General features: G+C 46.9%; 1 protein-coding gene across 1 annotated transcript in view; it reads right to left on the bottom strand.

The window, feature by feature from the left end:
* LOC119372334 (acyl-coenzyme A diphosphatase NUDT19) overlaps window positions 1-9966 on the bottom strand; it is a 29380-nt gene extending 19414 nt beyond the window's left edge. Inside the window, exon 1 of the mRNA XM_037642825.2 lies at window positions 9742-9966. The gene's annotated coding sequence lies outside the window, so the exon portion shown is untranslated. The remainder of the gene's footprint in view (window positions 1-9741) is intronic.
* Between the last annotated feature and the right edge of the window lie 5298 nt (window positions 9967-15264).

The raw sequence follows: 15264 nt of genomic DNA, 5'->3' as shown, positions 1-15264 counted from the left end.
TCGCTTATATGATGCACATCGCATGGTGTATATAATTTGAGAATATGTATGATATGCTATGAAATGTTCGGTTCAAGTTACGTGAACCACCCCCATAGAAGGAAATGAGGAAGGCGAAATTCGTAACTGAGAAGCCGCGCTTTTGGTAGTGCCTGGAGCAGTCAGCTCTTGCCTCGAGAAAGATGTTCGGCCGAAATACAACGGTCGAGATATGTTTAGTACGACCATTGCTATAACGGCAACACGCTTCCGTGTACAGCACGCAGCTTCCCGGACCTAGATACCACTACACCAGAGCAGGCCTGCAGGCGCTGAATCTGTTTCGCCAATCGGAAAGAAAGCCAAGGAGGGAAACCCGTCGACAGGAAAAGTTGGGAATAGGAAGCGGCGGCAGGCGAGGAAAACTCTATAATAGTTCCTGCTTAGTCGTTGAGAGGCCTATACGCTATATATGTCGTGCCGCTGGCCCGCCAACTTTGTCTCCTATAAGCTGGTTCCAGTCGAAGTGGCAAAATAATTCTGGTGATTGGTGAGATGTTGCGGTATCCGAATCGCTTTTTCGGGCGGTGCTACGGCGCCCAAATTTGTGCACTAAAACTCGCTACATGCAGTGCAAGCTCACGGAAGAAGTCTACGCAGCGGCCACAGGCGCTGTTTGCTCAAGAATGTGCGAGATTAAAGTTTTAAAAGGAGAAACAAGAGAAAAGAAGAGCGAGAGACAGAGAGAGAGAGAGAAAGAAGTGTTCGCCCATCGTCGGGACACCGCCAATAGCACTCGTGCACTATATATATATATATATATATATATATATATATATATATATATATATATATATATATATATATATATATATATACTGTGTTTAGAGTGAAACAAATCGCTTTTTGGACATCAGATCGCATACGGCAGACATTCCCAAATTATAAGAGGCAGTTTACCACTTTTCCTGAAGCGGAAGGTGTACAAACATTGCGTTCTAGTACGAGGAAGAAACCAGGAGGATAAGAAATAAACCCGAGAATAAATTAAAGACCACGCTGTGCGCGATGGGAAGGAAAATGAAAGGCGTAAGAGACAGGAAGAGAGCAGAGTGGGTCAGAGAACAAACAGGGATCGCTGATATCCTTGAGCGAGTCACGTAATGCGTAACACCGATGGTCACGGTGAGAACGACGGAATGGATACTGGACAGGAAACGCAATCGAGGACTGCAGAGAGTTAGGCGGGGTATTTAAAATAAGAAGTTCGCAGGAATAAAATGGAATCGTCTTGCGCAAGCCATGGTAAATTCAAGATCATTGGGAAAGACCTTCGTCCTGTAGTTAACATAGAATAGGGTGATAACGATGACGGCGACTCATTCTATACGTTCTCATTCTATAAGTTCATAGCAGATCATAGCATAAGAGTAGGGGGAGGATTTATCAAGGGTCATTGTTCCGCATTTGCAGTCTCCGAAGCTTCCTTTCAGGATTACCTGCTTTACCCTTGAGATAGGCAGCAGGTGTGTCCAGTACCGGTCAGGTCTTCGATCCGCGTATCTCGCGGTTGGCCACTTCGCCTTGGAGGCTTCGAGAGGACTACAGGACGGAGGGTGCGAAGAGGTAAGACGCCGAGGCAGGAAACGTGACCCAGGAAGGGCGCCCTACGGCAGATCCTCTGCCGCCGCCGCCGCCACCGCCGCAGGTGTGCGGTAGAGGAAGGTTGCTGTGCGTGTATTTTGTGTGACAGGAGCGCAAATTGAGGCTGAGACGAACGAGGGGAGGGGTAGTCGCTAGGCGAAAGTGGGCACGTGCGGCAGACTCAGGAGAAAGGTAACTTGCATCGGGACGTCTGACAGGCGCCAGTCGAAAGAGAGCTCTGCGCAGTCAGTGGGTCATCAGTCACGGCGCCTCCACACCGGATGGGCCGGGACACTCTAGCCCAGTACTGGCGGGTGAACGAACGGAGCCCGGTTTACTTTTCACACTCATCACAACAGATGGTTGTTTGCACACACATCGAACGGCGCGCCGCCCCTTGCTCTTAGAAACACGGACGGCACCAAACCGTACATCTTTGGAAAGTTTTGCATAACGTATTCCGACAAGTTGTCCCGCTGCAGTGCGCCTGTACAGCTCCCTGTCAGAAAACCCGTTCCCGTGCTGAACATAAAAAGCCGCAATTAGTGCCGAAACATGGTGCGGCTCCATTGTTACCCAGGAGCTTTAGTTTCGCCGAGGAAGTTGCGGACGTTCTTTTTCTTGTTAAATTATTTGAACATCCAGACGGACTTTCCTGGGAAATTCTTTGTTTTGAAGCGCTTTCGAACTACCTCTATCTTATATTGGCACTGTGTCATGAAGTTTATGTTGCTGAAGACACTGTAGACGTTGCTGCTGGGTTTCCTCTGCGTTTTTATATTTTATCTCAGAGCTGACCTATATGCATGGTTGCATCGGTCTTTTCAGATATGAATATAAACGTTCGTGCTGAGATATGAACTCTCATTGAATGTCTTCTGCCCACAATTGGATTGAAGACTTCCTTCGCCTCGAGCGACATAAGCTTGGTCAATCTATCATCGTTGCAGTTCATCCGTGCCCTTGAAGATTGGAACGATTCCTTACCTTTTCTTGCGAGGTGCTCGTTAATCTCGGTCTTGGCGACGCACAGTGTGCTTACACCTGCCCCCGTCGTCCTTCAGGCTTCTACTGGAGATATGTGGGGTCACACTGTTTGTTTGTTTCCCCAACGCTATGGCACATACCCACTCTGGGGGGATTGGCCAAGACTTCGTATCTTAACATTTAGATGATAATTTCGAGAATGCTTTTTGATTAAAAAAAAACGAAAATAACCGCTCTTCCGTTCTTCTACTTCGTTAGTGATACTGCAGAAACCTTCTCCTCCCGATCTACTGCGTACATCAAACAATTCATCCTCGAGTTACACGAGTCTGCGCAGATCAGTCCTTCATCTCTTGTAGTTATTTGGGGCTCCTTTTTAGCCTTCCTTCAGCTTCTTTCATCTGCTTCACCTGGATCATCTACGCTTTGATATTCTCGCGCGTATAATATATTCTATACTACCTGCCCCGTATGTATTCAAAAGAATTTAGCACACTTTTACTTGCAATATTTTTATGTGTCTGTTTCACTAATTCATAATAATAATAATAATAATAATAATAATAATAATAATAATAATAATAATAATAATAATAATAATAATAATAATAATAATAATAATAATAATAACGTTATTATTATTATTAACGAAAAGAAAAACACATGTATCTACTGGAGCCATGGACTCGTCCACTTTGTTAGTGCCTCAAATCCCCCAACGACCCAAGCGGCAGTGGGCTGTATTTGTGTCCAAGTTGAGCCCTGACACTACATCTGCTGACCTCAAGAAACACATTGAGTCTGTTGACCTTTCTGCCATTTCCTGCCGGCGGCTCAAAACAAAATATCCCTCTTACTCCTCGTTTTGTGTTACAGTTGACGAAGATACATTGAAACGTCTGAATGACCCGTCAATGTGGCCGTGCGGTTGCATTTTCAAACCATTCCGTGGGGTCCTCCACGAAGACATGCTCCATCCCTCAGAGTGCGCACCCGCAAGCAACGGTGCCGTGTAATTTGAATATATTTTATCAGAACGCTCGTGGTCTTCGCACTAAGACGCGCGAATTCTTTGCTAATGTTGTTTCGTCTTCTTTTGACCTTATTGCGATTTCTGAAACGTGGCTGTGCAGTGAAATTCCTTCCTGTGACTATCTTCCGTCGAACTACACCACCTTCCGCAGTGATCGGGACTTCCGTGCAACTAAACAAAAAGGTGGTGGTGTATTGATGGCTATAGACAGTTCTCTAAGATCTGTTAGACGCAAGGACATAGAAACAATTTCTGAATCAATTTGGGTCGAAATTAGTCTTGAGCACTGTGAAAAATTGTTGATTGGATGTTTCTATGCATCGCCTAGCGTTTCACCAGTTGCTTTTAATCAGATCGTCTCTTCTATTGAAAATGTGGTAATCTCACATAAGAAGCACAAAATTCTTGTACTTGGCGATTTTAACACACCTGGAATTGACTGGACCACACTTATTTTTTCTCATTATCATCATTTCTTAAAGAACAAATGCAGCGTATTGTTAGATTTTCTCGCTTTTAATTCCCTACAGCAGCACAATAGTATTGCCAATTCCTGTGGTAACGTCTTAGATCTGTGTATTTCTAATAATCAACCTATCGAAGTATCACTCTCTCACATCTCTCTTGTTCGTCCTGACAGATTTCACCCACCACTCAAACTAACACTCTGTATTTCACCAGAAAAACCAATCTTTCCCAGAAAAATCGACAAAACGCCCAGATTTGCCTTTAAGCGAGGTGACTACGTTGGCTTGTACCATGACTTGTCCACCACAGATTGGTCACTGGTAACTGACAAACCCAATGTTGATGATCAAGTCGATCAGTTTACGGAACTTATCTTGACCAGCATGCGCAAGTTAATTCCCCAGTATACACCTAATCATTGTAAATATCCCTCCTGGTTCTCATCAGAACTTATAAGTGCACTGAAATATAAAGATCGTGCACACAGGAAGTATAAATGTTCTCCATCAACTCATTTGAAGGAAGAATTCTGTCGTTTTCGTACTCTTTGTAAACGCCTTTATAAACGGGATCAGTCTATATATTTCATTTTTAGAAAAAAGCGCGTCTGACAGGCCGGCTGAGTTTTGGAAGTATGTGCGCAAACGGTCGTGCAAAAGTGGCGAGTCCTTCAGGATACTGAACCCAAATGGAGTAGAAGTTCAAGCCGTTGCTGACTGTTTTGCCATGTATTTCTCATCTGTTTATAAGTCTCCAGCCTCTGTAGCTAGTAACGGTCGACAGGTTAAGGCAGTTGGCACAGCTGATGCTGTGTCGCTAGATGAAGATTCCATTTCAGAATGCATTAAGCGCCTGAAACCATCCTTTTCAGCTGTCCCAGATGGCATCCCCACTGCCATACTAAGAGCGTATGGCAGTATACTTGTACCATCATTGACTACCATATTTAATAAGCGTCTGCATACTTCAACTTTTCCTAGCATGTGGAAAACTGCTCGTGTTTTCCCAGTATTTAAGTCTGGCTGTAAAAGTGACGTCTCGAACTACCGCCCTATTTCCCTTCTTTGTGCCGCATCCAAAATCTTTGAGCTTGCTCTTCACAAAATATTGTCTTTTGATGTAAAAAAATTATTGATTGTGAATCAGCATGGGTTTCTCGCTGGCCGCTCAACTGTCGCTAATCTTGCCAGTTTCATGATGCAAGTCTCCACGCCTATTTCGCAGAGAGGGCAGGTTGACGCTATTTACTGTGACCTCAGCAAAGCTTTTGACGTTGTCAGTCATTCGCTGCTTTTGGATAAACTTGCACACTTTGATGTTGATTCCTCAATTGTGAATCTCCTCCATAGCTATCTTCTTGATAGATCATGTTATGTTGCCGTTAATGGCCAATCGTCCTCTTTGTACAAAGCTACTAGTGGGGTTCCTCAAGGGTCGGTACTGGGCCCGCTCCTCTTTTTAATTTATGTTAATGATGTTTCTTCTGTCATTCGGAATTCTTCTTTCCTTTTGTATGTCGATGACATAAAGATGGATTGTCGCTTGCTGCAATCTGATTTGTGTTCTTTTTCTGAATGGTGCAGGAACAATAACCTCTCCCTAAATATTTCAAAAACCAGGGTAATGAGTTTCACTCGAAAAACATCTAGTGTGCCATTTTTATATTCCGTCAATTCTGTGTCGTTGTGTAAGGTATGTGAGATCAATGATCTAGGTGTTCTTTTTGATAGCACCTTACACTTTTCTGCTCACGCTAAGCGTGTTGCTTTGCGGGGTCTTCGCACCCTAGGCTGTGTTTGCAGAATGTCTAGAGAATTTCGTTCTCTTATGCCCTTCCGAAAATTGTACACCGTGCTATGTCTTCCTCAACTTGAGTATGCATCTGTGATCTGGAATGGCATTCCTAATTCCAGCAGCAACGCCATTGAGCGAGTCCAGAAAAAAAATTCCTAAGCATTTACAACCATTGTTTCGCTAGAAATGACTGGATCTCGTTCTAACGCTGCTGGATTATTATCATTGCCATCACTTTGCTGCCGACGAAATCGCGCTGATCTGTTATTTCTTTACAAGCTTGTGCATGGTATCATATCCTGCCCTGTACTGCTCAACTGTCTTAATTTCCGAATTCCACGTAAGCTGACCAGAGAGAATAGACCTTTTCATGTAACCGCCTGCCTCTGTGAACATTCGACCATTGGCAGGATACAACGTCTTTACAATGCTTACTTTTTGGAGCTAGATGTTTTTCACAGCTCCCAGTCGTTGTTCTGCTCCGAGCTTTGCACTGTACTTACATAGCCTCGTACACTGTTGACCTTTTTTTTTCCTGCGCATAGCTGTATATGTGCAATTTTATAACGTTTTTTATCCATGATATTTTATCATGAATGTTGGCCTTTTTTTTTTTTTCGTGCGCCAGTACAAAGACCTTATGGTTGCTCCTGGGCACGTTAAATAAATGTTTGATTATTATTATTATTATTATTATTATTATTATTATTATTATTATTATTATTATTATTATTATTATTATTATTATTATTATTATTATTTCGTAGTTTGAAGTACCGGGAAGACTAATTATCGTCGTGATTTCATGTGCTAGCTTGGTATGACCACGCAGTGCCTGTTCGCATCAAGTCTCACCATAGGTAAATGCTAGAGCTACTGTATATGCTACCTTTAGGTAGCAGAGTTGCGCATCTGTCTTCCAAACGCCGCTAGCAACCATGCATTGCGGAGAAGCTGACGCTCGGGTCAATTTTTGTATTTTTCGACGCCGCCGTTGCAGCGAACTGAATTAACACTAGACATCGATAAACAATGTTTATTGCCGGTCTTTGACACGCCAGACATGATAATTGGCGACGCGGTAGACATGTCGCCAGCACAAACGGAGTGCGACTTCACCGCATAGCTGTGGTTGCTAGCCAGACCTATGCGCAACTCTGCTACCTAACGGTAGCATATACAGTAACTCTAGTAAATACTGGCGTCAGAATAACGCAGTGAAAAGAACGCATTCTAATCTCACGTCACTGTCTGCGTGGGACGAAGCGAAATCCAGTTTTATTTTAATCCGTCTATCAGACCTACCTTTCGCAGCGTGTAGATCACTTGCCAATGTGGTATCGCTTATCTTGAATCCCTTCCCTAAGAGGCCATTGTGTTGCAGTATATGAAACATGTACCTTGAGTGGTTCGTCAATCGAGAGATATAAAATAATGACCTCAAAGGCTTTCGGGGCCCCAAAGAAATAGCGTCGAAGCCACTTTGAATGCGCTAGACGCAAACTGCGTTTGGGTTTTGCGTAAGGCCAGCTATGTGCAGTGAGATCAAATTGGGTACCCGGGCCTTAGGTTCCTCGGTTTGCGTAAGCGCACCGTAGATGTTTTCGAATAGACTTTGTCCTCTGTATAAATGCAAGAGAATCGCGCTAGGATCTTGCATGAGATCAACGGAAAATAACTTTGGGAGTGGCTGGGGTACTCACGAAAAATATGGTTCGGAACGCTAAACCAAAGAGGGGTTAGCGTATGGCGCATGTGCAGTGGCACTAAAAGGCGAATGTGTACGCAAAGCTCTGGCTACCATATTCTAAAACTGTGTAATGGTTGCGTTGTCGAGCTGTGGAGGACGCGTTGGCTTTTCACAGATGTATAAAAATAGATTTAATTTCCGCCAGTGCAGCACATTTTTGTTGCTCTTGCTCACTCCTTTAATCTCACGTGTAGGCATCACCGTTGTTTGAGTCTGCAACTGCTTATGGAACTGGTGCGGAACGGCCGCGTTGACGCAACGGCATCTTCTCTGCGGAACTTCTTTTCGAAGAGGGCCTTGTGCACCCTCATAACAAGCCCGAACAACCTATAGCAACCGCGCCGAGCGAGCGTGCTCGGCGCTACAATAAGAACTCGTATATTTAAGCAAAAGCGCTGCGAGGCGAACGAGGCAGCAGCGACGGGGCGACTGGCGTAGCTTCGGCCCGGCGGCTGTGTTTACAACACCCGGCTGACCCGGCCGCCGTAACTCGAGTTCCCAGGCCACTCTCCGTGACTGCACAGTAAACACAACACGATGCGAACGTGGACTCCGAGCGCCGAGCACGCTCGCTCGGCGCGGTTGCTATAAACCTATATAAAAGAGAACACGCACTCGTACCTTCTCCGTCGTAATCATAGCATCAGCCACTGCACAGATGACGATACTGTTGCTGCGCCGACGTATATAGCTCGCTAGCGACCTATGGGAAGACGCACGTGAGGCAGTGGAAAACCAAAACCAGTTCGCGATTCCCAGCTGTATGCCATAGCGGCTCGCCGTAAGCGCATCTGTGGTCACGAGGAGGTGAGATCAGGGGGAAGTCGGACTGTTCTTTCTGCCCTGGGGGTCTTTATCGATGTCGACCACGCACCACGGGAGTGCGCGGGTCAAGGAAGTGGAGCGGGAATCGGGGGCCGGCGAGTAGGTTCGTGCCGGAGCCAAGGCGCTAGGGCGAATGACCCCTTTTATTTGGCGCAATTCGTGCTCCACTATACATACCGTGAGCGCCAAAAATAGAGGATAGAGAGATGGGAGGGCAAGGAGGTGTACCTCGCCATTCTGCTCGGACCGCTGCGCGATCGCCAGGGCTTTCGGTTATCACCATTCGACGCACTCGAGAAGAGCATGCATGTTTAGGCTCAAACCAGAATTCGACGTTCAGTAAGTGTGGTACCGGTGCGATGCAGGACTACATGCTTGACGCACCGACCTTTCGTAATCTAGCTAGCTCGCACCCAGAATCAGAAACACTACCCAGCTGCCTGCAGGAAAAAATAACTAAATAAATAACGTTCTCACGCACGGCGCGATCTACGTGAGGCATGATGATTTCGTGGTCTCTGGAAGGAGGTGAACGGCCCGCGAGACATTTATTCCTGGCCTAATGACACGAATCACTGCACTCTCAGCTATACCTCGATCGTGCGTACGGCGGTGCCGTTGTTGATTCGCTGCCTGTGTTTGTGAACGCGTGCCGACAGCGCCGCGAAAGTTTTGCCGACACTCGCGCGCAAGTTCTCGACATGCATTATCCAGAGCCCATAGCTATCCTGTCCATCATCTCGTGTGCCCCTATTTAGACAGCTGAAACACATTTGCGTAATCAACAAAGATTGTGCGCGCGGCTGCGCACAATAAAGTCTTGTTACAAACAAGACACTTAGCGGAACACAGGTCCGTTACGCGGTTCTGCTCCGTTACGCGGTTGGATCGTCATGTAGCAGGAAGGTGACTCGTGTCCTGCGTAGTATATGAATCATAAGCGCCTGTAGGCCGCGGATTAGTGCGGAAACCACCTCGAGTAGGCCAGTCAGATAAATCCGACTAATGACAGCTCGTCCACTTCCGCATCGACACGGAGGGAAGTAAAGCGTTGTAAACAGAAATGTTAAATAGAAGAAAATAAAAAAAGAGGGAGATATAGAAGCAGGTGCAACCTTAGAACTATCGCTCAAGCGGAAAGAACGGTTATACCTTAAGGGTTCTCGTTGTCAGTTCCCTTAAGCTATAGCCATATTCACACCAGCCGTGGGCGCCGTGGACCGTGCACGGAGTGAAGCGCCTGTCCTGGACGGCAGCTCACCTGCAGTTCTCCGGTTCCCTTTGCGCGTCAGGGTGACGGTGGATGCGGCGCTGTGCTGGTGAACAAGTGTGGCCGTCAGCGCAGTGGCGCTTCAAGCATGCCGTCGGGCGAAGCGCGGTAGTGGCAGGCGGCGACGCGCGCGAAACACGTCCTGGGCCAAGCACGGTCACTGGTGTGGCCGAGGCACGATCGCGGAACTCTGACTGCAACGGGCCAAGTGCGGCCGTCGCGCTCGACCATGAGTGGCGGTGGGGCGAGGGAAATCTAGGTTGGCGAGAGGACCAGTCAGACGGGATGCCGCGGGGGCCGCGGCGGTGACGTTATTTTTTTCTCCCCCGGCTCACGCTCCGCGCAATGTTCCGACGGGACCGGAGCTCTCCGCCGGGACCCGCGCTCGGCGGCCAGCTGGCCGGCTTGACCCCGATGTATAGCGGGCCGGTGATACACGTGGTAGTCGTCTCGCCATGGAGGGAGTGCTTCCCTGCGCGAATTGCACGCCAGCTCATCGATACGACGCGTCGTCAATTGGAGCGCCGGTGTGCGCGCGCGCTGTTTCCATTCACTGGCAATGTCCGTAGGAGCGCTGACAGTGGGTCACTAGATACCACGTGAAAATATATGCTCATGCATAGGGGGCGGGTGTTCGGAGTTCTGACCTTCCTTTTTTTTTTCAAGGGGGGGGGGGGGGGGGGGTTGTGGGGGGGTGGAGATGGGGTCAATCACCATATATGTATGTTCATGGCCCGTCAAAAACTCATGAAGTCATTTTTCGAGGAATTTGTACACGCACGACTAACACCTCCTCTGGAGGATTTCCCCTCCCCCCACCCCTGTTCCGAAAGAAAGAACACGAAATTCTGGATAAAATACGCGTTTGTGTTGTCTTCACCTCTTGTGTCCGTGCTTGCACGCCTATCTTCTTTTCTTTTAGGAAAATGATGACGATGATGATGAAGGTGCTCCTGGGATGATTGGCACCTACTCACTCAGGGGGATCGGCCAAGAGTCGGGCAGATCGTAAAGTCTGGATAAGCTCCTGCTTCTTCCCAACTGTAACTATCACTGAAACGATAATTAGAGCGCGAGTAAACTTCTGTTTCCTATTATTATTATTATTATTATTATTATTATTATTATTATTATTATTATTATTATTATTATTATTATTATTATTATCATCATCATCATCACCATGCAATCACTATGCCAAAATTGGACCCCCGGCCCCCCTAGAAGAGAACCTGAATCGGCGCCCGTGCTCACATGGATGCTGATAATATATGAGCAAAAGTCACGAGGTATCTAACATGGTTATCTTTTCGAAAATTAATTAATAAAAGGAATCACGTAGTCGCCCCATCAGAAATGATCGCGGAGCAACGCGTGTGTGCAGACATTTGAGGGTGCACAGAGAAAGTCTGCTCAACAGTCCATGCTAGTACGCGGTTACACAGTTTGTTTCCACTTCGAAAATAAGCGTACTTGAGTGCGATCGCTGCAGGAAATAGAAGTGACTATCTGTCTAAGACCACGTCACAAGTGCATTGAGGCGGTGGTCCTGCCTCCCAGTGGTGCCGCTAGCGGACGGCTCATGATCATGTGCGACTGTGCGACGAGTTGGGTGCCTTTGCATTCCACCGTTGTCTGCCCCCTTGACTGTGAGTCAAACCCACGACTTTACCGCCACTTTTCGGACGTAAAGCAAAGTATATACATGCGTTTGGTTTGGAATTCACAGACGTTTAGTGAATGTAATCCAAAAAATTAAGGCAGCTTCGCGCTAGTGTTGCCAAGCCTGAAGGAAGTGCGCAGCTAGACGACCTTTTTTTCTTTTCAGTTAATTTTCTTTCTTTCTTTCTTTCTTTCTTTCTTTCTTTCTTTCTTTCTTTCTTTCTTTCTTTCTTTCTTTCTTTCTTTCTTTCTTTCTTTCTTTCTTTCTTTCTTTCTTTCTTTCTTTCTTTTAAATGCGAAGCAGCTCTTTGACTAGCCTGTGTAACGCTGTCCCTCCGTCCGCACAAACGCGAGGCAACGCGCTTTCCTCGGCGCAGGTGTTGGAGCGGTGCCAAGTAGGCCACGCCGCAGCTGGGCATTGACGTCACGCTCCCCTCGCACGCTTCCCTCGCAGGTGCGCGCGTACGTCACTCTCTCCCTCACCCGCCGGAGCGCCCGCAGCTGCCGGCTCCAACGCCCGCTCGCCTCCCGTGTCTGCGTTTCACACAAACGTTTACACCAGTAAACGGTACACCGAGTTTCGCTTGAAACGAATCTTCCAGCGCTCACCGCAGCACCCGCGTTAGCGCCGTTCAACCCGTGACGCCACCCGTGCGCAACGCTGCTGCTTCGCATCCCATCAGGGTTCCCTTCGGGGAAATGGTCCAATTTTCTTTCTTTCTTTCTTTCTTTCTTTCTTTCTTTCTTTCTTTCTTTCTTTCTTTCTTTTTTCTTTCTTTTTTCTTTCTTTCTTTCTTTCTTTCTTTCTTTCTTTCTTTCTTTCTTTCACATCGTCGCACCGTAAAGTGCACTTCGTTTCGATGATACTCACGTCTGTGCTCTAAAGTGAGTGCTTACGTTACGTTAGACCATAAGTTACCCTTTAAACGCCAGTGCAGTCGACGTGCCTGGTAAGGCCACGATGTCCACACAATTACTACGCTTGCAAAAACACGTCGATCCACCTCGTAACGCTAGGCTTAAAGAAAAAGAAATGCAGTATAGACAACTACTCGCTGATTGCTTCGCATGAAACCGATTCCCACAAGGCGGGGGATCTGCCGAATTTTTTTCTCTCTCTCTATTTCTTTGATGCTCTCTCTTTCTTTCCCTTTCTGTCTTTCCCTCTCTATTTCTCTATTTCCCATTCTTTCTATGCTACGCTTTACTCTGTCCCCTGCTCCACACCCTCACATCTGTCCTCCTCACGCACAATTCCCATTCCCAACCCTTTGCTATACTATAGTGTACTATACTATACTATGCTATACTATACTATACTATACTATACTATACTATACTATACTATACTATACTATACTATACTATACTATACTATACTATACAAGGCTATGCTATGATCTGCTAGCGCCTTCGGATCGCGTGTACGCGGGTTCGAATCTCGCCTCGCGAAGAAATTTGTTTCCCCTAGAATTTCTCTCTTTCTTTTCATTTATTTCTCTTTCTCTCTCTTCCTCTCTGTACTCGTTCTCTCACGCATCGGAGTTATTGCAACCCACGCTGGACAAATCGACGCACATGTTCTGGGAGCGAAGCAGACGAGGAAGAGGAGGACGAAGAGAGCACGTGTCGGTTCGTGGTGACGATCATTTATGTTCACCCGTCACGGACCACTGCTCGGCTCAAACAGCTTCGCTGTTAACAAAATGCGCCACCCCCTCAGCACAGGACACGGCTTTCCTAAGAATTTTAACCACCAGAATCACCATCACGAATCAATTTTGCAACACCATGTGTACATAATCCGCTCACTTTTTGCGCCACGAAAATGAACTAAGTCTCTTCGAGAGGCGTTCGAGAGACACCTTGATCTTCCGATGACATCACGTATGCAAAAAGAACTGCAAGTTTCTGCGTTAAGGTTTTTCTGAATGATTGTCATGCAAGCAGCGAGCAAAAAAAAAAATAATAAAAAAAATCACCGCCGATTGCGATACTGCCTAATGCGAATTCTGAGCGCAGCTTCGTGTTGGGGCAAGGCCATCTGTGTTTCAAGTTTTGGCTTTTCTAAAAGGAATCGACTACGCCATAAATCATAATTTTTGTGAAGTAGGACAGCACCCACTACGCCATTATTCGTCTTTCTGCGGATAAGCGAGGTACCCGCTGCACGTCTGTGAGGTATTATGTGCACTTTGTTGATGCTGCATGTGGCTGATGACGACGAAGAATTATGGCTGAGCACTTTGCTGTGGATGGGAAGCATTAAACCACACTCTCGTTGCGCAATTAGCATTGTGTGATGGCTGGTTGTTTATTCTACTCTTCTGCCAAGTTATATTACATAGGTTAACGCGATTCCTTGCCCGACATGACGCCTGTGTAGGGTCTTTTTGCAAGTGAGTTTCAAGCATCAACGTGGCTCTGTGGTAGAATACTCGACTGCCACGCAAAGGGCCCGGGTTTAAATCCCATTTGACCCTGGGTACTTCTTTCTCATTTTATTCTTTTCATGTCTATCGGTTACTTTTTCATGTCTGTCGGTTATGCCACCGACGGCGACGCCGCTCAACACAGGAACGGGCGCCTAAGAGGTGCGCTTTAAAAATTCGGGCGAAGCTTGCACTAAGCCGCGCAATAAGGCTTGAAACTAATCTGGTTGCGTCTACGTTGTTTCTATAGGCCTGAGATATAGGTGAGGCAGGTTGTTTGTAGGTTACTTCTAGGTCGTAGCTATAGGCTTTAGCTAGGTTGTTTCCGCGTTGATCCTCAGCGCAGAGAGGTTCGAGTTAAACCACAGACAGTCGCAGACACGACACGGATGTCCGAACTCCAGAGACAGAACCTCGCGCTGAAAGCAAGCGTTCGCACCTCTCATAGATCTACGGGCACGTCGTCGTTAACGTAGGCCTTCCATTGCTTCGCGGTCTTCAGCCGCCCTGCCTTTCTCGTTTCCTAGTATTCTCTCCTTATACGTACTCGTGGTCGATTCGGCTCGCCGTCGTCGCTTCGCAGCCATTTGGTGGGCTAACTGTTGCCTTCTTCCTTTTTACTGGAAGTTATGTGTAGTGGGGTTTACCCAATTTCTGTGGCGCATATCCCTTCATGATGATGATAGTTTGTTGGTACGGGGTGAACAAGGAACGACTTGCTGAACAGCTTCGTTATTAAAAGAGCCAGGCCAGCACGGAATGCGCAGCAGAGACACAGGGTAAGGTGGAGGAGCAATCTTCATGTGACCCTTTGTAAACACTCTTAGGGCGACTATACTGCAAGCACAGTTGCGCGTAGTAAAGTACCCACTACGCCATAATTCACCATTTTGCGAGGTAGCGAGGTACCCACTACGCGTGTCTATAGGCAACGTGTGCACCTGGTGCTGCAAACTTTGCTGATTGACTGATGATGCTTGAGAATTATGGCTGCGCCCTTTGTGATGGGTGGGAAACTTTAAGCCAACCACTCGTTACGCAGTTTACATTGTGTGACGCCTGGTGGTATTTAATTCTTCTGCCACGCAACATGACATCTTTTAACGCGATTCCTTGCCCAATATGACGCCAGCATAGAGTCTTTTTGCGAAGTTTAAAGCACAGGCGTGGCTCTGTGGTAGAATGCTCGACTGCCACGCAGGGTGCCTGGGTACGATTCCCGCTCGAACCCTGGATTTTTTTTTCTCCTATGATTGCGCGATAGCTGCGACGGACACCGGCGGCGACGACGGACAACTATACGCCACCAAAACAGCTGTTGCTGTGAGCTCATAACAGCGTACGCTGTAATAAAGTGTATAATATAAGCGCGTTTGCCGGGATGTGCGTCGTCTATCTTCTGATTTTCACTCCACGGAAC

This window comes from Rhipicephalus sanguineus, chromosome 1 (assembly GCF_013339695.2).
Source record: "Rhipicephalus sanguineus isolate Rsan-2018 chromosome 1, BIME_Rsan_1.4, whole genome shotgun sequence".
Taxonomy (NCBI): Eukaryota; Metazoa; Arthropoda; class Arachnida; order Ixodida; family Ixodidae; genus Rhipicephalus; species Rhipicephalus sanguineus.
The sequence above is the reverse complement of the archived record's forward strand: the minus strand, read 5'-3'. Positions and strand labels throughout refer to the sequence as shown.